The 25,159-nt window shown below is 43.9% G+C and overlaps 1 protein-coding gene across 9 annotated transcripts in view; it reads right to left on the reverse strand.

Moving 5' to 3' along the window:
- The window catches only part of ENOX1 (ecto-NOX disulfide-thiol exchanger 1), a 577,422-nt gene that overhangs the window by 418,598 nt on the left and 133,665 nt on the right, over window positions 1–25,159 (reverse strand). For 7 of the 9 annotated variants that reach the window (XM_053307429.1, XM_053307433.1, XM_053307419.1 and 4 more), the window contains one exon: window positions 18,951–19,048. The exons of the other annotated variants lie outside the window; for them this stretch is intronic. The gene's annotated coding sequence lies outside the window, so the exon portion shown is untranslated. The remainder of the gene's footprint in view (window positions 1–18,950; window positions 19,049–25,159) is intronic. 9 annotated transcript variants of the gene reach the window in all.

Below are 25,159 nucleotides of genomic sequence, written 5' to 3' on the forward strand. Positions count from 1 at the left end.
TACAGTCACCATGTTACACTAATTGGATCATGGAGGATATCGAGAGGGTTCTGGCTTGATTTTGAAAACCCCAAAAGGAAGGTGGCTGGGTAGTCGAGCTGTCCTACATACACCTCAAAAGGAAAGCACCCCAAAGATTAGGATATGTATGTATTTATGCCCATTCATTTTTCAATTTAACAAACAGCCTTTCTACTTTCCTAGGCCCCTAGGGAGCTGTACAAAGCTGTACACTTAAAATACACAACGGTAACTAAAGAAATAATCTTTCACACAGGATTGTTGCACGATAAAGAACAGGAGAAGTGGGAAGCCTCCTATTGTGCTTCAGTGGTCTCATATTATGATTCTCCCACCCAGACACACTGTGTGGAAATTAGTTTATCCCCACTGAAACATAGCTGTATTTCATATTCCTCTGTGACACACTTCACATTTTGTCCATAATTCAATATAGACATACTGATATTTATAGACATGTATACAAACATATCTATTTATCTGAGTCCCTCTTAAAAGCCTTCCTCACATTTTGAGAGCTCTACAACTATGGGCTTGTAGAGCTCTCCCCCTCTCCCTCCCCTCCCTCTCTCAGAGAAAGCCAGTGTAGTCTGGATGACAGATCACTGGAGTTGGAATGGAGAAAGTTACGTTTGAATCCTTGGTCAGTCACAAAGTTTACTGGATGATTTTGGATTAGCTGTACTCTCCCTGTCTGCCTAACGTACCTTCAAGGTTTTCCCCTTTAATTTAATGGTTTTTGACATTTTGTATTTTACATACATCTTTCTCCGTTTCCCCCCATTCCTCCCCCTACATCGCCCCACCCCAACCCTGAGACTGACCTTCCCTACCCTAGCCAGCCTTTGCACACTGTGCTGGCTGGGGGCATGGGGGTGGGCAGGAAAAGAAAGGAGAGAGAGGGGGAATGTACTTTGCCCTGAGCCCTTTAGAAAAGGTAAGGGCACCGGTGTAAAAAATATGCTCATACTTCTCATACTGATCTTGATCACTAATAATTAAAGCCAAAATAAATCTTGTTTGAGCCCTGTGTCTAAAGGATGACACAATCTTATTTCTGTAAAACTAACTTCTTTTTCTGGATGTGTTTACAGGAACACTAACATCCAAATTAAAAAAGACTGTAGTGGGCTAATGAGAAATCAACCTTCCTTCTCTAATTCTCTGGAGGGCAACTGCATATCCTAGCTGATTAAAAGCAACTGTTGGCATAAAGGGATATAATTTTCCTAGCAGAAGGTATTTGGTAATTATTCATTTTGCCCAGTTCAAGATAACAAAGATCCAGAAAATCGAGACAGCGTTTTCCTCCGTGCAGTACATCTGGTTTCATAATCTACTGGCGAGTCTTTGGGTGTGGGGAAGGCAGTGGGGGGGACCCATCCAACTAACTATCATAATTAAATTCTCTCTCGGACAGCTCAACCAATATTTCACACAATAGCAGCAGTATAAAAATCCTGGTAATTCCCAGACCTGGTCATGTAATTGGATTAAAAGTCTTGTTAATTATTATTTTTGAAAGCAGCTGCTACTTAAAGTTTGGTGCCTTCTGGTGACTGCTGTTATCCTTTTCCTTCCTGCCAGTACAAACAGCAAAGATGAACATTACCATGACTCTGTCCAAGTTGTCACACCCATATTACGGTTTTGCAGAGCTATGTCAAAACAGCTGCACTGCTTTCATTCTCCACATTAATTCAGTCAGGCAAGGGGGGGGGTTCAGTAAGAGTTGCATTTAACAACAAATGGCAACATACAGCAAGAATGCACAAACCCCACTGAAATGAATGTACACCATGGTCGTGTATAGCCCTTATTGATTCCAATGGGACTGGCACAGGAGAACCTTCTACCAGACTTAAGCAGACTTCTCTTTAAAAAAAAAAAAGTCCTATGACTCTCCCTTGAAGCATTCTCACCCCTTCCCTCCCTAATCCTCTAAGGTTCTCCAACTGTAAGCATTTCTAGCATCAACGTATTTTATAAGCTGTGTCCCTAGAAATTGCCTCTTTATAGTTATTGTCCTTCATTTTGTCATATTGCGCCTTAGGGCTACATCTTGGGCTGGTTCACACGACAACTAAAATTGGCGTAGGGGGCAGGTTACCCTGATTTCCATGATCCTCAGATCACACAGACCCCGTGCTTTCCCCTCCAGTCCTGGTTGCTCCAGGGGGCTACCCAGCTTTTTTACCCAGCTTTTAACTAAGGGTGAAGGAAAGGAGAGCCCTCCTCCCCTGATTCTCTGGTCACGAGAGCCCTCGAGCCCTTTCTATCTAGTCACCAGCACCCTTCCCCACAGGGAAACTATAGAGTGCATACAGCGGCAACCGCCAATGGATGCACTAGCCTGCAAAGCACACACTGTGATCCCAAAGCTCAAGCAGCTTTGGCCGGGTTGGATTTACCTTCTACTCCTTCATGACCAATGGAAGGGCAGCTGCTGATGTCATGAAACTGTTCCAGTTTGCTGGCAACACAAAGCATGCTGGGAAAGCATACATGCTCTTGGAGGACCTTTCATTGAGGGGTGGTGCTTGCAGCTGCTGAGTTCAGCAATGGAGCACGCAGCAGCCATGCTTGTGAGTTTGCTGGGTTTGCAGAGCCAAGCTAAAGTTTCTTTTTAGATTGTGAGCCCTTTGTGGACAGGAAGCCATCTTATTTATTTATTTATTTCTCTATGTAAACTGCCCTGAGCCATTTTTGGAAGGGCGGTATAGAAATCGAATAAATAAATAACAACAACAACAACAACAACAACAATAATAATAATGTGACAATCGCATGTGGCTACAGGACAGAAGCTCACCGGAGCTCCAACCCACCTCCCCACAAATGGTCAAATAAATGGGCTAACTGGCCTATTCACGTAGAAATATATTTAAATGTAACTTTAAACTTTGTTTGACATACTTTGATATTTTGTAATGAAGTGCTGAAATCAAATAGATGGTCCTGAATGGCAGCCAATAATGACATCATAAATAATCTAGAAATTGCTGCTTATTTGTACAGAACCAAGCAATGTGCTAGCTGTTCTGAAGTTAGTTACAAAGTAGGCATCCTGAACTAAGTAGCTATGACGCATATGAAGTAATATGAAAGTTGCACATACAAAAGAGCACAGGAGCATAGGAACATAGGAAGCGGCCATATACTGAGTCAGACCATTGGTCTATCTAGCTCAGTATTGCCTTCACAGACTGGCAGTGGCTTCTCCAAGGTTGCAGGCAGGAATCTCTCTCAGCCCTCTCTTGGAGAAGCCAAGGAGGGAATTTGAAACCTTCTGCTCTTCCCAGAGCAGCTCCATCCCCTGAGGGGAATATCTTGCAGTGCTCAGATATCAAGTCTCCCATTCAAATGCAACCAGGGTGGACCCTGCTTAGCTAAGGGGACAAGTCATGCTTGCTACCATAAGACCAGCTCTCCTCTCATAAGAGGAGACCTGCTGGATAAGGCAAAGGTCCATCTAGTCAAGTATCTTGTTTCCAACAGCAGACAGTCAGATGTTTCTGGGAAGTTCGCAAGCAGAGCATGAAAGCAACAGCCCACAACCCTCTTGTCTGTCTCACCAACAACTGGAGTTCAGAGGTATATGGCCTCTAAACCTGGAAGTTCCAATTAGCCATCACAGCGAAGAGCCATTGATCAACCTATCCTCCTCCATAAATCTGTCTAATCCCCCTTTCAAACCATTACTAGGCCATCACCACCCCTTCTGGCAACCAATTCCATAAGGGCTTGGGACTTCATGCTCTTTTACTAAAAAAACAAAACACTTCAAGGTGCAGAAGGGAGTATGCCATTTTTGAATGCTCTCTCATATTAAAAAAACAAACAAAACTTCCAGCAAATTAAAAACCTAGTACATCCCTCTACATTCTAGTCCAACCCTCACTGCTATGTCAGTTTTCTACCTTTTAATCCAATACTGCAATCTGAAGTGGTATAGCCCATTCTACTGACTCAGGACTCTTTCACCTCATTTTGCAGCATGTGAAGAGCAGACCTTGAAGAACAGATCCCAGGCAACCACCCTGAAGTGGTTAATAAGAACATAAGAACAGCCCTGCTGGATCAGGCCCAAGGCCCATCTAGTCCAGCATCCCGTTTCGCACAGTGGCCCACCAGATGCTGCTGGAAGCCACAGGCAGGAGTTGAGGGCATGCCCTCTCTCCTGCTGTTACTCCCCTGCAACTGGTAATGAAGGTTAACCACAAGGTGGTGGTGGGTTTTTTTTTTTAATTTATTCATTTAGAGTTCTTTCCCCCTTATATCACTGACCACTGTGACCATTTATTATATTATATATTATTTATTATATTACATCATATTTTTTATATTTTCAGCAGATGTGTGTTGAGATGCCAAGGTTACCATGAGATGCCAATTTCTAGCTCTCTGGATTTTCAAAATATTGACCCCACTCACAAAATAAAATCGAACCTGTACAGAAAAGGACTGCCAACAGCTCCCACACAACAGGCCTTGAGTACTAAGCAGATCAATCCTTGTCCCAGAAAATTCCATCTTCTGTGTTTTCAAAAGGACCAAGCAGCCATCAATGTAGCACACACTAAGATTTCACCAGAAAGAGATCAGATCCAAGCAAACTGCTGAACAAATAATGGTCATTTCCGAAGGACCATTTTTAAAGACCTTTTAGAAACCAAGACACAAAGAGAAAGCATTGCTGTAGCCTCAACACAACTCTACTGGAATCCTATTTTCCAGCCTTTTTTCTTTTATCTCTTAGGACACAGTAAGAAATATCTAAAGCTCGATTTCTTTGCTTCCCCAATGATTTCACTGTAATGAGGTTTCAACGTATACCAGTAATGGCTTGGCAAGGTCAACCGAGGGCTTTGAACATCACTGCTGTTAACATTCAGCTACTAGAGCTGCAGGAGGGATGGAATTAATTCTCAGCCAACAACGGTTTTCTGTAGGCTGTGCAAGTAGCCATGCAGCGGATGACTCTACATGTTCATCAAAACGCAGCTATTCTGACCCTTCAGGAATTCAGCCAGATTGCACTAAACTCAGATAGTGCCCTTATGGGTGACACAGCAATCCATTTCAAACACTGAGAAAGCTAGTGATGCAATAAAGCCGACAAACATGAAAGTTTGAGGACTATGGGAATTTCCCAGAATCCAGAAACAACAATAATTTCCTCATAGCTGCAGTACAGAATTAATCATTAAGCTAATAAGAGTAGAGACTAGGGCCCCAGCCCAAAATAATGGCTTTCTATAGCATAGCTATGTGAGAAAACCTCTAGGTGCAGGGAAGGGAGGGTACCTGTTACTTGTACTGTGCTTGTGACCACTGTCCCCTAATCACAGCAGAGACACAGCATCTAATATGTCCCGTTACAGGGGAAATTTAGGACATGTTTACACTCTTAACTAGGCTTCAGCCAAAGGAAGAAGAAACCTAGGTTGTGGGAAACAAAAATGGAAGAAATGTTCTTGCTTTACATTGGAAAACCCAGTAAGCTCTCCTGTTTTCTGGGCTCTCAAAGCAGCTTCCTTTTTCCATGCATGCCCATTCCATTTTCCTACATGCCTCACAGCAACATCCTGCATAATGACACATTGGCCTCTGATTGGCTATAATCATACATCATACATTTGTTTACTACTCTATGACTGGATGGAACTGCATGTGGAGGAGGTGGCTGACAGGGAACAAAAACAGCTGCCCATTAGAAACAGTGCAGGAAGATCCCAATTCCTGGATTCCAGTTTCCCAAAGCACACACCCATCAGATCCACTGGAGTTTTCTTTTCTCAGGCACACAAATCTCACAGGCACCATTATCTTGCTTGACTAACAAACGTAGTAAAAATGCTCATGATTTGGATTCAGGGCTTGTTCTACCAATGGGATTAACAAGCAGTGTGGATTCATAATATGAAACGGCAAAACATGGATTTCGGCAGCCCCACTAGCAGTAACAAAAGAAACTATTCACTTTCAATGATGTGTCATTTTAGCACTCCTTTGCTTTCCCTGCCAGCACTGAATCTGCATCCACCTGCACTATATAGAAGTATCATGACTCTGTGTGCTGTCTTGAAAAGTAACATAGAGTCTGTCCCTGAAGAGGAGTCAAGCTGAGGCACAAGACCAGATATGAGACTGGGACACCCCAGAAGCAGACATTCTGAAATTGGCACACACTGAGCACCCCCCCCCCCCCCACATGAACTAGCCTCTTTGATAACCCTCTCCTCATGGTCCCCTAAACCGGCACGACAGTGTTAGCAACAGGTCAGGAGGAACTTATTGGAGCAGAGAAGTGCTAGACTCCAGGCCGGAAGATGTCCCCTTTACATCTCTCTGCTCTCCAGGCAGGGAGGTGGAGTACAAGCTGGAGGTACTTAAGGAATCATTCCACCTCTGCTCCTTATCAAAGCAAGTTGCTCACATGGAGGGCTACATATACACCTGCCTTGGGTGTGTTGTGTTGCCTTGCCTTGCGTGTTCATGATTTTGGGAAAGGACAACAAAGTGGTCATCACTGTTGAACTGAAACAGGGCATGTGCACATGACACACAGATTTCCTCTCCCCATGAAACAGTCTTCCCATCACTTCTGATTATTGTATGCACTCCTTTCAGAAAGAGCATGAAATTTTTCATAACAGAATGGCTGTTGCAGAGCACAGGTTCCTAACTTGGGGTCCCTTGATGTTGTTGGTCTATAACCTCCCATGGCCATCAGCCACTGTGGCTGGGGATGATGGGAGTTGTACTCCAACAACATCTGGTGGCTTTAGAAGTATAGATGGCAAGAGACAAGCCCTCTTCAGACTTTAGCTCTGGGCACTCACATTTACGAGGGCAAAAGTAAGCATGTTCAACAGAGATTCCATGAGCTGCAATCTGGATTGATTGAGGCTGCAGCTCATAGAATCGCTGTTTAATATGCTAACGAGACCTCCCTCTTCAAACAGCACCAGCAGCGTGTTTGTTGGGCGCAAGGCAGTGATTGACAGTGGAGCGGTGGGACTTGCTCCCTGCTTTTGCCCTTGAAAGCAGGAGAGCCCTCAGTGCTCATAACATAAGAAAAGAGCTATGGTGTTCTCAAGAATGTTATGCATAAACAGTGCTCCCTCTAAGGCATGCCCATGCATACAAGTTTTTTGATGTCTCCTCAGTTAATTTTGGATCCGGCTCAGGTTGAATCAGGAAGGCCCCCCTCTGAATGCACATGCACACACACTGCCTTGATACTAGGGATGTGCAAACCGGCTCGAATTCGAACCGGTTCGGACTGAAAGTTCAAACTCGTACCAAACAGTGCATTGCATTGGCAATGCCGGTCCAAGTTCGAACCAATCGAGCCAGTTTGGTTCGAGCCTGTTCGAAGGTTCTAGTGGCCATTTTAGATCTTGGCCTACATTTTGTGTGACTTATTTTGCTTGATTTCATTGGCTGAGCTCTTGCTTCCCTGATTGGCCAGATGGGTCTGGCTCTCTGGTAGGCTGTGCACTGTGCCAGTCCTTGAGAACTGGCACCCTATTGGCCAGGGGGTGGGGACAAAGGTGAGGGCTCCCAATGGAGGAAGTTTCAAATCCTATTTAAAGCCAAGCCCTGCTGCTGCTGGTTCTGATGGTGCAGTGAGAGTCTGCTTGGCAGACTTGTGCTGGTTTTTTTGTCCCCAATCCCCTGTTCCCTTCTGCCTGTTTCTCTCCACCCCTGCTTTAAACCTTCCCCCCACTGTGTGTCTGTTCTGCTGTGTGTTGCTGCTTTTATTTTATTTTTCCCCTGAGTGAGTGAGTGTCTGTGTGTCTCTTTCTTCCCTCTCCTCTGGGCCAGGGGGCCCAGGCCCTTTGGCCTGAGGCATCTCTCTTGCCCATCCATTTCCCTAACCCAGCCCCCACATTGTTTCCCCCCACCTGTTTTGCTTTTGATGGCTGCTGCTTTAAAATCTGTTGGCTGAGTTGAGGGCCTCTGTCTCCTCAACAGAGCAGCCACTGCCAATTGTTTTTATTTTATTCTGGGCTCATCTTTGGGGGGGGTGTCTTTTTTCTGGAGAAGATGCTTTTCTTTCTTAATCCCGTTATTGCTATGCTTAGCACACTGCCTACTCCAGACTCCACTCTCCCCCTCCCCTTTCCTCCCATCCCAATTCCCACAGCGTTTCCCCCCACCAGCCTTTTTATTTATTTTATTAGTGTTTTTACTTTTAATTTGTTTTTGGGGTGGGTGAAATTGCTGGAAAGCTTTTTTATTCCACCCTACCCCTGCTCCAGCTGTGCCTGCCCACCCGCGCTGTGCCAGCCTGCCACTGGTCTGGGTCTTCCTTCTTTTTTTTCCTGACCAGTGTGTGGGGCAGAGGACTCCAGAATGACAGAGGGGATAAGTGGTTAATTTTTGTTGTCTCCTCTTCCCCCTTTAGTGTTTTTTTAAGCAGGGCCTCCTTTTTTCATGTTTGGGTGTGGGGAGGTATATTTTCTGTATTTTTTTCTTTGCAGTTTGTTTCTTGTTTTTACAGATTGTCTCTGGTGTTTACAGGTTCACTTTCCCCATTTTGTAGTTGTAGTGTAGTGGTTAGAGAGCTGGACTAGGACCGGGGAGACCCGAGTTCAAATCCCCATTCAGCCATGAAACTAGCTGGGTGACTCTGGGCCAGTCACTTCTCTCTCAGCCTAACCTACTTAACAGGGTTGTTGTGAGGAGAAACCTAAGTATGTAGTACACCGCTCTGGGCTCCTTGGAGGAAGAGCAGGATATAAATGTAAAAATAATAATAATAATTGTTTTTATTGTATTGTTTTGTTGTGGGTGGAATGGGTGGGCAGGGTTATTTTAAAAGGGGTTTTCTTTAAATAGGGTTTTTTAAAAGAGTCCCCCCCAATAGGTTTTTTTTAAAAAAAAAGTTCCCCCAAATAGGGTTGTTGTTTTTTTAAATCCTCACTCCTTTTTAAAAAAAAAAATTCTTCAAATTTTTAAAAATGTTAAAGTCTTTTCACGGGACTGTCTGAGTGCCGTATCGTGGGCAGAGCTCACAGCAGGGTGGCAGGCAGAGGGGATAGGGGTCCCAAAGCTGGTGCAGGAGGCCACTGTGGGCAGAGAAGACGCCATCCTGGGTCCCACAGGTCCCTGTTGGTGAATTCTTTGGCCCAGGTGAGGCGGTGGCACAAAGGCTCTTCTATCCAGAGGAGCCTGCTGCCTCCAAACCAGTTCCTGGACCAGTGGTGCATCCATCAGATGGTGCGCCATGAGTGTTGCCGCCCCGTGCAGAGGGCTCTCCTGCCAGGGAAGCTCCTTCCATGGTGGGGGTGGAGGACAGGGAATTGACAGCTGGCAGTGCAGCCAGATTTCCCCTCCCTCTTGCAGCCCCTCCAACGCTTCTCTCGCCACTCAGTGGGGGCTCCCCTGATGATGCTCAGGTCATGGCAGAGTCCAGTGCTGGGTCCTCCCAGTCTGACTCCGAGGAGGAAGGATCTGCTACTGATGTGGAGGGGGCGGCCCCTCCGCCAGTAAAGCCAGGCCCTTCTTCTGCAGAGGGTGGAAGGGGATGGGTGATGTCGGTGGGCAAGCACCAGCAGCCCCCCTAGGTCTGCTGTCACCCAAGAGGCCTAAGACAGTGCCCAGGGTGTCTGAGGCTACTCAGAGCAGTGAAGTTTGGTGACATTTTGAGGTCCCTCAAGATGCCCCAACCGCTGCTCACTGTGTCCACTGTAGGGCACAGGTCAGTCGGGGCAAAATGCGAAGCATCTGGGTACAACCTCATTGTGGTGACACATGTGACAGAGTCACCCGGATCTACTTGACTCTGCTGGCAGCACTGGTGCGCCTCATGTGCCTGTGACTAGCACTGACAAGGGCGGTGTGCCAGCTTCCATGAAGCAGGGCATGCTGCTAGTCAAGCGGTGAATGCAGTTGTCGGACACAAAGTGGCCTGGTCACATGGATCCACGTCTCCTCACCCGCCTCATAAGGGAGAGCGCCACTGACTATTTACAGATAGTCGAGAACTCCGGCTTCCGCCAGATACTCCAATTGCTAGTGCCCAACTACACCATCCCCTCAAGGACCACGTTCAGCCAAAATGTGGTCCCCTCCCTGTACAGGCAGTGCAGGGTTAGGCAGTGCTTAACCACGACACCATGCTGGCTAACCATGACACTACACTGGTTGTTGACAGGTTGTCGACAGGCTGGGGTTGTCGACAGGCTGGTCAATGTGACAGGGAGGAGTATGTCCTGGCTTGTCTCTGTGACCCAACCATCAAGGGCAATGTCATGTGTGCAGATGACTTGCCCAGGTGGATGGACCTCCTGGTTGAGTTAGGGAGAAGGAGGTAACTAGGACGCGCAGAGAACAGGAGGATGGTGATGGTGCACCCCCTGAGCGTGCGTGACCCACACCCAGCAGCAGTAGTGCAGGTGGCCCTTCAGCTCCTGCCCCTTCTTCTTCCAAGTCTGGCAGCGCGGCATCCCAGGCAGCAGTGCCAATGCAGCAGGCAATTCCTCCTGCAAAATCAGCCCAGTGGTTTAGGTGGATGTGCCTTGGCGCCTTGCCTGGTTTGCGGGAGGCTCGGCCTACCAGTGCTGTGAAATGTGTTGCCCAATACTTGGAGGAGCCCGTGGAGGAATACCCAGAGATGGACTGTGTGCAGTTCTGGGCAACCCACTGCCAAGTCTGGCCGGACACAGCGGTAGTTGCTGCGCACCTCCTCTCCTGCCCGCTAAACAACATCCAGAGCGAGCGGGTATTTTCACGTGTTGGTGACGTGGTAACACCCACTCAGTCCTGGTTGGACCCTGGCTTGGTCAAGCAGTTGGTTTTCCGCAAAGTTAACCTCCCCCTGCTGGGCTACCCTGAGCTGGAGGTTGAGCTGGGCGAGTGATTGACCCATAGTGCCGGTCACCTGCCCAGCAGCAGCTTCCGCTCATCCCTACCCTCCCCCCTTCCTCCTTCAGCCATGCCAAGTCACAGCATGTCCGCTAGTGCTGTGACTTAGCAACTGGATACACACCCACTGGAATAACCCAATGCTGAACTAGCCCCTGGTTCCACCTGACCACTGCATTTGGGGGGCCGTGGGCACACACACAGGCACTAGCTGGTTTGTACCAGTGTGGCACTGTTTAGATATGTAGATTTGTAAAAATGTAGATTTTTTAGCATTTTTAAATGTATTGTGTTTGTGTCGTTTGGCAGCGGGACTGCCAGAATGTGTATTTGTAAATATTTAGTGTGTGTAAATATGTCCTTGAGTAGATAGGTGTTGTGTGTGTGAATGTGTGCATGCGTGGAGGTTTCTCCTGCTGTGTGTGTGCGTGTATTGTCAGTAGTAGAGGTTTTTCCTTTCCTTTCTGTAGACAGTGTTTTTGGTCCAGTTTGTGTCGAAAGATAGTTGTTAGTGGTATAAATATTACTGTATAGCTGCTGTATAGCTGGATTTTTATATATACTTGTGTAATGTGTACTGTACATATTTGTTTGTGAATTGTTTTTATTCTCCCCCCCCTTTCCTTTCATTTGGTTCTGCTGACACGCATGCATGCACACACACCAGACACGCATGCACCAGACATGATGAGTCAGTGGTCTCTCACCACACCATGTCATGTGTGGCCTCCACTGACCCACCTCTGAGCCAGACTTTCCTATCCCTTTAATTTATTCAGATCCCCCCTCTCTTCCCTCTCGTTTGGTACTGCTGACGCTGCACTGGTCCGGCACCATGATGAATAAGTGGTCTCCTGCAGCCACACCACGTGTATGACCTCCATTGACCTGCCTCTGAGCCAGACCTTCCTATCCCTTTAATTTTTTCAGAGCCCTTTCCCCTCTTCTAGCTAGCAGCACACACACACCAAATGCAAATACGCATGCAGGCCACTGTACTAGTGCCACCACATGCCTGGGGCCCTGTGTGGCCTCCAGCAAAGAAGTGGTAGACCAGACACAGTCTGAGGCGTTTCTTTCCCCACAGGCAAAATGCATGCATTGCACACACAAAGAGAAGAGCAGGAGAAGACCCAGGTGCGTGTTACTTTAAGTTCTCCTTCAGTGTGTTGGTGTGTTTTTGCTTTGCCCCTCTTTCTTTAGCAGTTTGAGTGCCGGGTTGGTTTTACTGCCTTGTGCCAACTAGTTAGGTCTTGTTGGTTTGTGGCTATTGTTGTGTAGCTAGTCTGTGCTATGGTTACGTTTCGTCCCCTTGGCTTTGCAGTTGTGCGCGCACAGCAGCAGATTTGTTTCTGTGGAGGTTTTTTGGTTTCCAGTTGGTTGTCTTCTTAGTTGTGTCACTGTGTGTTGGTATGGTGGCCTGCTAGGGGCACAAAACTGGGGTGAGTGGTGAGCACCTGGGGTGCCAAGCACCCACCGAACCCCAAAGCAATTGGACACTTATGTAATTATTGATGAATTTCTTAAGTTTTTCCAATTTTTGTATTCCTCCCATAGGGAATAATGAGGATTTGAGGCAACCCATCTGGCCCATTCTTCCTTTTGTGGGGTGCCCAGAGCACCTCAAAGTGGGTCTGGGGGCACAGCAAATATGGCCTCAACTCCGCCCAGGCAGCCTCAAATTTGTAGGATTTCTTTTTTAAAAATAATAATAATAATAATTGTTTTAAAGGATTTTTCCCCTTCATTGCAATGCATTAGGAGGACTTCTCCATTCATAAGTACTGTGTGTGTACCCTTAATTGCTGTGAACTCTGAACTACACACACACACATAGACACACACACAATTGAAAAGAATTTTAAATAGTTTAAAAATTACCAATAACCATTGAGATGCCATGAATTATTTTGTTTTTGCACAGCTAAATATTATAACACGATTAGAGTTTGTTTCTCCTGTTAAGGGAGCATATTCCCTTCCTGTACAGACTCATTTGCTCATTAAAGAGAAAGAAAAGACTGATGATTCTCACAATAAATTAGTAATCAAAATGAAGACAAAAAGCTCTGCGTACCTTATGTTAAACAGAGAAAAATTGTTGTCTGGCGAGAAATAAATAAACCAAGCCCTTGAACTTCAAGTCAATGACAAAAATGAAGCAGTAGTTTTGAACAGTAAAAAACTTACTCAGCTGCTTGCGATTTCTTTTCCAGAAGAACAGAGCTTGAACATTATTAGCTTTAATTACTTTGGAGAGTAAGGGAACTACAACTATTTCTCTAATACAAGACTCAACATATAGTTACCTTGCTATCTAGATGTGATATATAGATGTGGGACATGTATTAAAGAAAAGCAGAGATTCTGCACATAACTGCAGTCAAACTAGATCAGATCAAGGCTAGTCAAATGCTTCAAGGAAATCCACTAGCAGGACATGAAGGACATCCAACAGCCCTCCCCTGCTTGTCCTCCAAATCTGCTATTCAGCGGTAGACTGCTTCTTAATATGGAGGTTCCATTTATGCATCATACATTTACTCTGTGGGGCAAATAGCAGATTTGAGAGGGATTTCAACAAGAGAAAGGACTAAAGCCCCCCTTATCCAGTAATGTGGTTGGAAATGAATCATGGAACCCCACAGTTGCTTTGACCTTTTTAAAAAAAATGCAGAAGGTCATGCTCATAGATGTCCCATGTGAAAGATGAAGAGAGTAACATGAGGCTGAAGCACAGCAAAATATCTGACTTCTGAAGATAAGCATAATAAATTACACAGAAAGTCATGAATTGTAATAGAATCCCTAGTTAGACCTATGTATCTTTTTTCAGAAGCCAGCCTCATTTTGTACAGCGTTTTTGGTTCTTAAATCCAAATAACTGTGGATAAGATTGCAGCCTCTTTTAGCCTACAAGTAAGTGAGCTTGCTTAGTTTCCTTGAATGCATGCAGAAATCTCTCGTCTCTAAGCCAACATAATTATTTTTATACTAGGTGGTATATAAATTAAATTTATATACAGCCCAGAGACATATGTTTGGGCGGGATATAAAATAAATAAATAAATAAATAAATAAATAAATAAATAAATAAATAAGTGGCTGAAGTTGCTCTAATTGAGCTTATGACTATGCGTGCTGCTGTTGCAATACTAAGAAATAAGGAGTCAGTCATAATTGTGTGAAAGAGAACAACTTGTGCCAATGATGAGCATTTGTATCTACATGCTTGCATGCAGAAGATTCCAAGTTCCCTCCCTGGCATCTCCAAGATCGGGCTGAGAGAGACTCCTGCCTGCAACCTTGGAGAAGCCGCTGCCAGTCTGTGAACACAATACTGAGCTAGATGGACCAATAGTCTGACTCGGTATAAGGCAACTTCCTGTGTTCCTACATTACTGCAGAGCAGGCACTGTGGCTGGCAGTGGATTCTTTTTTTGGCTATTTTTGCTCTGTTTGAAATGTGTGTTCTGTGTTGAGGAGGACAGATTCCCTTTTACTGTGTGATTCTGCAGTGTCTTTAAAGGCAAAACCTGTGTGCAGTGCACTATGTGAATGCAGCTTGTTCCGGCCATAGGGAACAATGGGGAAACTCAAAACACCCCATTATTCCAAGGTGGGCTGGGTGGTAGAGTATGATGGCTGCTACTTACCACCCAACCCACAAAAGAAATGGGCAAGCACTGCGATTTTTAACAAAATTTTAACCATTCCCCCCAACCCCCATAGGATCCTAGGGGGCATTGGGGGGAAAGGTTAAAATTTTGTTTAAAAAATCACCTACTTGCCCATTTCTTTTGTGGGTTGGATGGTAAGCAGCAGCCATCATGCCCTACCACCCAGCCCACTTTGATGTCCCTAGGAGCTACCCGTAGGGAACAATGGAGTGTTTCGAGTTCCCCATTGTTCCCTATGGACAAAACACAAGAAACATTTCAAGTTTGTTCTGTCAAAGTAGCTGGCTCAACTGCTGTTTCAACTGAACATTTCTACCATTTTACATTTCATTTCATGCTCAAAACAGAACACAAAAGGCATTTTGTGCACATCCCTATTGAGAACAATTTGGTGGGGGTGGGAAGGTTTTCAGTATGCTTTAGTCTGTAGGGATGCATGTTTAGTAAATATATTAATTACAACATGATAAACATGGTTTAGATTAGTGATTTAAATCAGGGTTGTTGTTTTTTCTTAATGATTTAAAACTCCTTGATCTAAGTCAATCTATCCTATTAAAAGCTTTAGAGGAGAAATGGGTTTTGCCGAAGAATTTGAGAATGAGAGAGAGAGAGAGAGAGAGACAGACAGACAGACAGACAGACAGACACTCACTATCTAGAGGTTTAGGTGGGAAGTTTCAGGTATAAGGAAAAGTAAGAGGGAATGAGCAGAGTTGTTTAAAGACGCAGGGACAACAGGCAGGTGAGAGTGGTTGCACTGAAGGAGTAGACGGACAGCCAAACAAGGCTCCGGGGGCTGGGCCAGGGGGGCAAGTGCCCCTGCCAGTGACTTGCCCACCCCACACTCCCCATTTCTGTTTCAGAAATATAACATGGGAGACACAGTTTGCCTTTAAATGCACATTGCTCCTTCTTTACCTCCCCTCTTTTTCCCCCCACTGCTGTGACCCCGGAAGGCAGCAATATATCAGGAGAGGAGGATTGATAAGAAACAAGGTGGAGTAAAACAAGGCGATAGAGGGTTTGAGCATTTAGTGGCCATAAGTTGATATTATTTTTTTAAATAGCCTAGCCCTGTCTGCTCAGTGGATTCAGGATTCAAATACCGTATACCATTTCATTTTCATCAGGAAAGTACTGCTTTGTTTGAGCAAATAAATGAACAATATACTACCACAACCAAAAATATTTTAGCAGCTGTTTGTAAAAATTATGATGCCCAGGGTTTGCATGCCTGATTTCTCTCACACAAGTCTACCGCTGCCTTGGATCCTAGCCAATGACTATGGAGGAAGCCTCACCATGGGCTTTTTGCTCATTATCCATAATTTCCTTCAATAATGAGCTGACACACTGACCTTGTAATCATGCCGACAATTACATCCTGTGTAATCAACTCTTTCCTCAACAATATCTGGACCCTGGATGTACAACATGATGATACTGGCTCAAAACAGCAACCATTTCTCCCTCCTCACAGCTCATACGACATAAGGTGTCCCAATGGGAAGGAAAAACATCACTACCCTGAGCTGGGAAAATGGGATGGTATGTCTGTCAGCCTGTGTGTATGTACAAATAAATAAGTCAACAAGCAAGCAAGCAAACTCTAGGCCAGTGTTTCTCACCGCAAAAGAGTTCCTGAGATATCATCCTCAAGTCCAAAAAGCCCTGAGGGGCTGCACTGAGGGATACACACCCTTCTGCACCCGCCATGTAATGCCACAAGAGTGCTCACATCACCTCTATTCTTTTTCCCACCCTTTGCTATTTGTTTTGTTAAGGCTGAGCTAGATGTGATGGGGCCTGCCCCATTCACATACCAAGCAGAGTGAAGTTCACATTTCTACAAAGGAATACCAAACCCAAACATAACTGAGGGGAGTTTAGCTTCCTGACGTGTATTCTGGTTTCACTGTTTTTTAAAAAAAATCAGACCCACCGATCCACACACTGCTTTATTTGCAGACATACAAGTGAACAAATGTGGCTGCCTCTATGACACCTGCGGGTAAAGTCTGTCTCTGCCTTGTTTGTAGCATTTCCTTTTGAGCACATTTTGGAGTTTCAGAACTAAGACATTGCAATCGTGTTTTGTGATCTGTCAGAATAACTACCCAGTCTTCATGTGACCCTGCCAGTCTGGACACTGTTTAGCATGCCAATAAGCCAAACTTTGAATGGCCCCCATGCTGCCTCCTCGAAATGCCAGTTCCCAGGAGTGGCAGAGCAGAGAATGCAAAAAGGAGTCCTTCATCACCTGGTTTTGCTGATTTGTACATGGGCTACTGACCAAACCTGAACTCTAAAGAGTAGACAGTGTACCCCCAGTTTGAAATGATGAGCCCTCTCCCCCACCCAAAGTCCTTATCAGCATATTAGCTTCCCTTCTAGCAGTCACAGGCTAACAGCTGGGATGAAAAGGGCAACACAAGGTTGGAAGGAATGGCCAAATGTTCTGCAAGAGCCAAGGAGTAGAGTCAGCAGACTATGGGCGCATTCTCACAATCAGCAACATGAAGACAGGAGGCAGCAAGCCCAGCTACTGCTGCTCATAAGAACTCACAGGAAGCCCACCAACTCAGCCCACTCAAATGTAGGCAGCCTGACTTCTTTACCTAGATTTTTAACAAGGTAGGATGAAAATATCAGTTGCCCTGCCTCAGAATTTGATCATCTATTTAACTGGTTGGTTAAAGCTGTGCTCGGCAGCTGGCAGCCATGAGGGATTCTGCAGCAAGACGGGCCAAGCAGAAGAGAGCTGTTGCTGTACTGAGGGCTGCCTCTCTACTGTGAGCACAATGCATTATGGGATACTTCCTCAATCTTTGGAGGACCCAGCTCTGTTTTTCAAGGAGGGAGCCCACTGCTGTCTGCATTGTTCATTATGAGGTGAGTTAGCAGAGCCAAATCGAGGCTCTGCTCATCTGCAGGGATCAGGATAAAAGTTCTTCCCTTTTCCAAACCACCCCTAGATGGTTGTGTGAAAGACCTTTGTGTGTTTTGTTCACTTTCCCCCCCTCCACCCTATTCTGCATTTCCAATTGCATGTCTGACATATCTGCTAGGATGCTTCATTGTCACCTAAAGTTCAATATGTCCAAAACTAATCTCTTCATTTTCCTCACAAGCCCTCTTCTCCCTGCACTCTCTCTTTGTCCATAGATAATGACATATCTATCCTCATGCCACTTCTTCACCTTTTCAGTATTGCAAGAATACAGCTCCTCCCCTTTGCTCTCTTGGCAAAAACTCTAGTAATGGCATTCTTTTCCCTTCCCTCACAACCTCCTTCTTGCTTGTCTTCCATTGGCTTATCTTGGTACCCTCAACTCCATCCAGCATTCTTCTGCTAAAATCACTGGCTTCCTGCCCATTCCTGGATCCAGCACAGCACAGAGGACTGTCCACCATGTACCTGGATGGCATTGTATAAATAATAATAATCAGTTGCTAGACATGTACCATTCAAGCCACAGACTAAGATTCAAGCATCTGAATGCTCCTTTAGAACAAAAGCATATCAGGAAGAAAATTAGGCTAGAACTCTTGCCCCCCAAATGCTGGTTTGCATTCATTCCCTGGCATTTTAAAAATAACATTTTTGTTTTGTGCCCTCCCCATCTAGAAAGTTAAATTCACATTTTGTTTACTTTAGGGTTGTTGTTTTTTAAGCACGCACACAGTATTTTCTCACTGCCATCCCAAATCTGCTTCTCTGTGTCTTGAATTCATGGCTTCTTGGCATAGTTGGTCTTCCTCAAAGCCGCCTGGAGGCATCTGAAAGCTGTCAACAACTAAAAATACCCTCTTCCTGCAGCTTTTCCACAGAAGCCATTGATTCCATTTTTTCCCCTTTCTGCTCCAAATACTCTTAGTCTGTTTGCATCCTTCCTGAGACGTGGGTGACACAACCACATACAGCAGTTGAAACAGAACCAGCACCAATTACAGCAGAACTATAACCTTTCATGTCATGCACAAGATGCTTCTGCCAATGTAATGCAAAATGGCCTTTTCTCCTTTTGCAACAGAATTCAAGTTCTGTGACAGGAAAATATGCCTACCCTGCCTGGAATCCAGCAGTTAAAAAAACCAACAACAACAACTTTGCAGACAGAAAAGCAATATCTATAAGCATTTTAGATTCAATTCACCATTATGTTTTAACTTATAAGCCAAATGGCTTTTAAAATGGCAGACAGTACTTGAAAATTCATACTTATCATGTTTCGGAGAACCTATATGATGCTGGTGACATTAACAACAGTTGTAACATTTTCTAAATGAGTGATCATAATCAAATATTATCAAAATAACATAGCATGTTGAAGATGATTTTCACAGAGGATAATTCTGACCACCTACTTTTCAATGATATGAGCCACTTGGTTTCAGCTGTCGACAAAAGAATGAATGTCGTTTTTGCTGTCAACAGAAGAAACCACCCAAGATTCCAGTCCAATCTGAAATAAAAAGAATGTTATTAAGTAATGTGTGTCTAGTTGTAGGATCTAAAATGACAGGACATACAGTACATCACCACCTGGCAGCACATCCAATAAATCTCTTCTCTTTTCTCCTCATTTGTGTATTGTTAAAAGTAATAATAAAGGTATTGGGGAAAACTAACAAAGATAAAGATCAGAAAATGCAGATAAGTAAGCAGATTGCAAGAGGGTGTCTAATGAGGTCACAATACAGTTTAAAAAGTAAAAGAAACCAGCACAGTGCCTTGTAATCTCTTATGATTTTATAAAGCTACCGTCTCTAATATTCTATTCCTTGATTAATGCAAATAAATACACTTCTTGTTGGCAAATCGCAATGCTGTGAGTCCCTTTGCCAATTCTGGACAAAGGTATTTACCATTCTCTGTAAGCAGGCACAGAAACAAGAGTGGAGAGTGTGCAAACGCAACAGAAGCATGGATTAATTTCAAACTCATCACGTAATCTTGTGATATTTCCCATGAGACCTCCAAACAGGTTGCAGCACTGCAAGACATTATTTCCATATTTATTGGAAATAACACTGGAGCCAAGGCAAGGCGCACTATTCCCTCTGAGTATTCTCATGATGAGAATGAAATTAACTCTTGCTGCCACAGCAGGATTCTTCCTTTGTTGAGGTTTTTTGTTGGGTTTTTTGGCACCTGTAATATTTACCTCAAGTGACTAACTACACTTTCCATATTGCTACCACCATAAAGCTATAATTAGATTGTTGGGAAATTACATCCAATTTACAGCAATCCCAAATCATGCCCAGTTTGTGATGTGAATTGCACAAGGGCATTCTGATTGGCAAATCACTGCGAGAAGACTCATTTAACTCATCTGCAAAGCCTGAACATCTTTTAAAGTTCAAGGCTGATTTTTGCCAGCAAAGCACGGTGGAGGAAGCCTCAGAGAGGGGGGAAATATGCTAATATCTCCCACTTCTTTTCTTTCCAAGATTCCTATATAAATCTGGAGAGTAATTGATTTAAGATAAGCTTAAGAAAAATAAAGCACCAGAATAATCTGGTAGACCAAACTGTTTTTAATACCTAAGAAAATTAATCTCATATGTTATTTACAGGGCAGATAAGTAAGAATTTTTAGTTTCTCAATTGCCTACATTTTAACCGATCTATTCAATTTAATCATTTTGTTATGACCAAAGCCTCTTCCTTTTTTAAAAAAGGAAGACAGAATGCAAGATAACTTTTGTTGATTAAATTGTTACTGCTCACTGTCACAAGGAAAAGGTATTTTAAATATTCTCTTCCATTGCTTATTATGTGAACATCCTGGAACCAAAACAATCTCAAAAATAAATAAGAGTGTCCTTTGCCTACAGCCCCATCCATTAAAATCCCCTTCAGCAACTAAAATTACCCTCTGGTTAATCAACTGAAGTATTAGTGAATTAATCTACTGATTAAACAAATGAAATGAGTAAACAGATGAAATGGCCCAGCCAATTTTCATTATTGAGATGAATGGGCATTTGATGCAAAATTCATTGGCAGCTAAATGTCATGAGCAAAGGGATCCAAAGCAACATGCTAAGTGTCCATTCTCCATTAGTAACAGCCATCTCTTTGTAGAAAGTGTGTACTGCATGTGAGGAACAACAATGCAGAATGGCTTGCTTTGTGTTACAGAAGTTATGGAACAAAAGAGACTGCAATAATGAATAGTAATGCCAGATTTTACCATCCATACGCAGCTTGTGTGTGGCACCGCATCCATTATCACAGACTTTCTTTTGTCCCCCAAACCTATTCAGCTGTTAATCAGCAGCCTGTCCCATTTCTCTTAGGAATAACATTCCAAGAAACAGGCAAGGGAATTAAGACAGTGGCTCTTTTATTGTCAAACTAATTAAATGTAATTAAATTAATGGCAGCCTAGAATTGAAAGTATGAAAGGAAAAAAAGCATTTGCTTTACATGTATAAAGAGTACAATGATTATGTCTTTTTGGGGTAATTGCTAGTATATAACAACATAGTTGGTGGCTGAGTTTCTAACAGAGGTCAATTTAGAGTCTCAGGATTAATTAGAAAGTATATGACTGATAAATAATTGAGTTAATTTTAAGCGAACAGACAATGTTTAGAAACTACAAAATACCTATTTTTGTGAATTTAATCAACCTTTGCCCACCACATCCTCAGCTACTGAATACATATTAATTGTACATGTATAATACCAATACTAGGGGTGTGTGGGTGTGCGTGCACAAACACACACACACACACATCCATTCAGAAGAAAAATCCACAATCTAAATGGAACAGCATGACTACCTATGTTCTGGAGAATACAGCCATGCATGCCCAGGAGAACTATTTTTGCCTTAGGGAAGATGATTTTTTTTTTTTACCACCAGAAAATGAGACCTAACTTCTGTGGTGTGAAATCCTTACAACACTAAGTATAAGAAGACCCTTCTTTCTACAACTACTAATTTTGTTGTTCATCCTAAGATCACCTTCCCTGTTTGCTCTCTGCATCTCTTTTCCTCAGGCATCCTATAGAAGAAGAGAGACGAAGGAACAGAATTCATGGAGACATCTGAATAAATACTAGAAGTTTAAAGTGACAATGAGAAGTGTCAGACCAATATTTGAGTTGCATGTTCAGACATGCGATAAAGGCATGCACTGGGAAGATGTCAGGACTTCCAAGAAAGATGTCAGGATAGGCATGCTCTCATTGCATCCCCTTCTAAACTCTGTGTGCCAGTTCGGGGGCTGGGCAGGGAGGGGGTGGATATAATCCAAATTGGATCACTATGCCCAGATCAAATCTTTCCAGGTATGGGCACAGCTGGCATAACAATCAAAATTAAATCTTACATGACTCATTTTCTCTCTTTATGTTTGTCTTAAATTATATATTTTTATCATTGCTTTAATTAATACATATTTTAATAATTAATTTTAATGCAATAATTAATGTGCTAAAAATTGTCCTCGGTTCCCACACACCAAGTCATAGGAACATAGGAAGCTGTCATATACTGAGTCAGACCATGGGTATTGTCTAAACAGACTGGTAGTGGTTTCTCTAAGGTTGCAAGCAGAAATCTCTCTCAGCCCTATCTTGGAAATGCCAGGGATGGAACTTGGAACCTTCTGTTCTTCCCAGAGTGGCTCCATCCCCTGACGGGAATATCTTACAGTGCTCACACATCAAGTCTCCCATTCATATGCAACCGGGGCAGACCCTGCTTAGCTAAGGGGACAAGTCATGCTTGCTACCTCAAGACCAGCTCTCCTCCTCATGGTTGCCCTGTGTCCTAGCATACCCCTAGTCCACCCCTGCCCTAGAATATGTCAACTGCAATTCAAAATGAGCTTCAGAAGCTGCAGATGGCTCCCTGTTCTATAATCTTTCAGAAGAGACAGGAGAGCAGGCTTCCCTGTGTAGTGACAGCTATTATTTCCAAGGCTGGTGAAGAAAGTGCAGCATGCTCTCTAAGTTCTACCAGGCAGGGACTCTCTGGCCCTCTCTGAACTGGCACTCTCTGAACTGCTAGCCATTCCATCTGAGCTGCTGAAGTGTAACAACATTAACTCAGTGGCGAATGGTGGTTCCTGGGACTAGCGGGGGAGCAGTAGGCAGGGCAGGTGATGTTGGAGCCACAGGTAGTCAGAGGTGGAGCCAATTGTGGGCAGCTTCGGAGGTGAAGCCAGGACCAAAGTGAGGATTTGTAGCTAAGAAGTGGGATCAAAATACAAACACACACATACATCTCTATTGCTCATCAGCAAGATAAAGAGAAATATGAAAAACAGCAGTTGCTTTATCATGCTTAACAGGACTACAGTAGTGTGTAGATTTGAATCTAACATGGCAGGATCAAACACAGGCGCACACACACACACACACACACACACACACACACACAGAGGAAAGGAACTGAACAAGCCACAAGTAAAGCACAGACCAGCTACAAAAGCCTGCTTCTGTGACAGTAAATGCATTCTGAAGTCAACAGCGCAGCTCTGTCTGCCTGATAATTTCAAAAATTAATAAGAAGAAGAAGGAGGAGGAGGAGGAGGAAGGAAGGAAGGGAGGGAATTCTGAGCTAGAGTGATACCATGGTTAGTGTGTGCTGGACTAGACTGGGGAAATCCAAATTCATATCCCCATTCAGCCATAAAACACACTGGGTGACTCTGTGACAGTGACTTCTCTCTCAGCATAACCTTCCTCATAGGGCTGTTGGGAGGATAAATGTAACCATGTGCACCTTTCTGGGCTTCTTGGAGTAAGCACAGGCTAGACATGTAAAAGCAAATAAATCTATAGAAGCCACAGCTAAAGCAGAGACCAGCTACAAAAGTGAAGAACAAATGCATTCTGAAGTTACAAAGGCCTGCCTATTTCAAAAATGTATACATCACAATGATAGAAACATCAAAAACATCATTTTTCAATGATGCTTGCTGCAGCTATGAGTCATCTCCTGTAACTCAGAGGACACCATGGGAAGCAAAGATGCATGGGGACACCCTCTCCCTACTCCATCCTGCTGAACAACTGGGTGCCACTCTCTGCCCACCTTGGGTGCCCATCACTTAGCCTAGGTATCCATCCTAGCAAGCAACAATTATTTTTTAATAGAGAGATTACTTCTTTGATCCTTTCCCAATGAACCATAATCCCCAGTGGGCATATGAATTTTACAGATACTGACCACAATCCAGAGAAAATCCTGGTTAGCTCTCTACAGAGCAAATAGATTTTAAAAAATTATTTTCCTTCCAACAGAATCCAGTCCTTCACTACATACACCACATCTACATGGAAAGCCACTTCAGCAATTATTTCAAAAGCAGATTGGATTCAGAAATCCATGCATATGCACTAAAATAACTTTCTGGCTTCTTGTGCCAGTTTCTAATCTAATTAGTCCAGTTTTACAGTTTGCTGTTCCTTCCAATGTTTTATGGCATATCATTTTGGGAATGGGCCACAATGCTTTGCATACAGATCAGAGAGCAAGGGAGAAAAAGCAGAGGATACATTCAAGGGGAAGCAATTCACAGCACACACACAACCACAATCACAGAAGCCAGCAAAAGATCAGACTTACCAACAGCCAGCCAGCCAGCCAACCTGCTCTCTAACCAAAATGTAGATTGGATTCTTCTGAGTAGTATTTTATAGCTGCTTCCCTCATACACATAAGAAAATCTTAAGAAGATTTAACTAAAGGTTTATTCAGCAACAACTCCATTTTCTCCTTCCCTTTTCCACTTGGCACCTCCCCAGTACTCTGTACAAGATCCCCCTTGTGACAAGTATCCAAACAAATTGCAAAAGATTACTGAATAAAATACAAGAAGTATCAAAAAGAAAAATACTTCCCCACCCTCTGGGCACACTGATTGGCTGCCTGACGAGTCAATCAGCATGATGCTTTCTGATTGACACACAGAGTGTTGTAAGCTCTACCATCCTTCTTTAAATAAAGGAAAGCCTTGTAATTGGCTCCTGCCTCAGTAATATTCATATATGAGCAACTCTGTGTGTTCCTATTGGTGTTTATAAAATTTCGGTACCATCGCCCACCCTATGTGAACACTGGGGCCAGGCTGCAGGCAGGGAAAAGTCACAGACAGGGTGGCAGCCAGAGAAATGGCTATGGAAGACATACAGAGGAGGTAAAATGGTTGACAATTTTTTTCAGGTGGGCACCGCCCACTCTGCCCTCAGGTAAGAGCCACCACTGTGTTAACTCATGCGAATTAACTTAATAGTAATGCATGAGGGGCCCATTAGGATGGTCCACCCAAGAAAGTTATTGGATCCAATAGGATTCCAAGAAGCCTTGGAGGGATTTAGTGTTGACTCTGCCAGTGACCCTGGAGGAGAACTGGAACAGCCAACTCACCAGGGCAATTGACACAATCATTCCTAAGCGTTCTCTCCAACCCACTTTGAAACTGGTCCCTTGGTATACAGAAGAACTACAGGGGCTGACGCGGCAAGGTAGATGACTAGAGCGCAAGTGGAGAAAGATTTGACTCGAATCTAACAGATTATTACATAGAGCCTATTTGAAGATCTATGC

Source organism: Hemicordylus capensis, chromosome 3 (genome assembly GCF_027244095.1).
Source record: "Hemicordylus capensis ecotype Gifberg chromosome 3, rHemCap1.1.pri, whole genome shotgun sequence".
Taxonomy (NCBI): Eukaryota; Metazoa; Chordata; class Lepidosauria; order Squamata; family Cordylidae; genus Hemicordylus; species Hemicordylus capensis.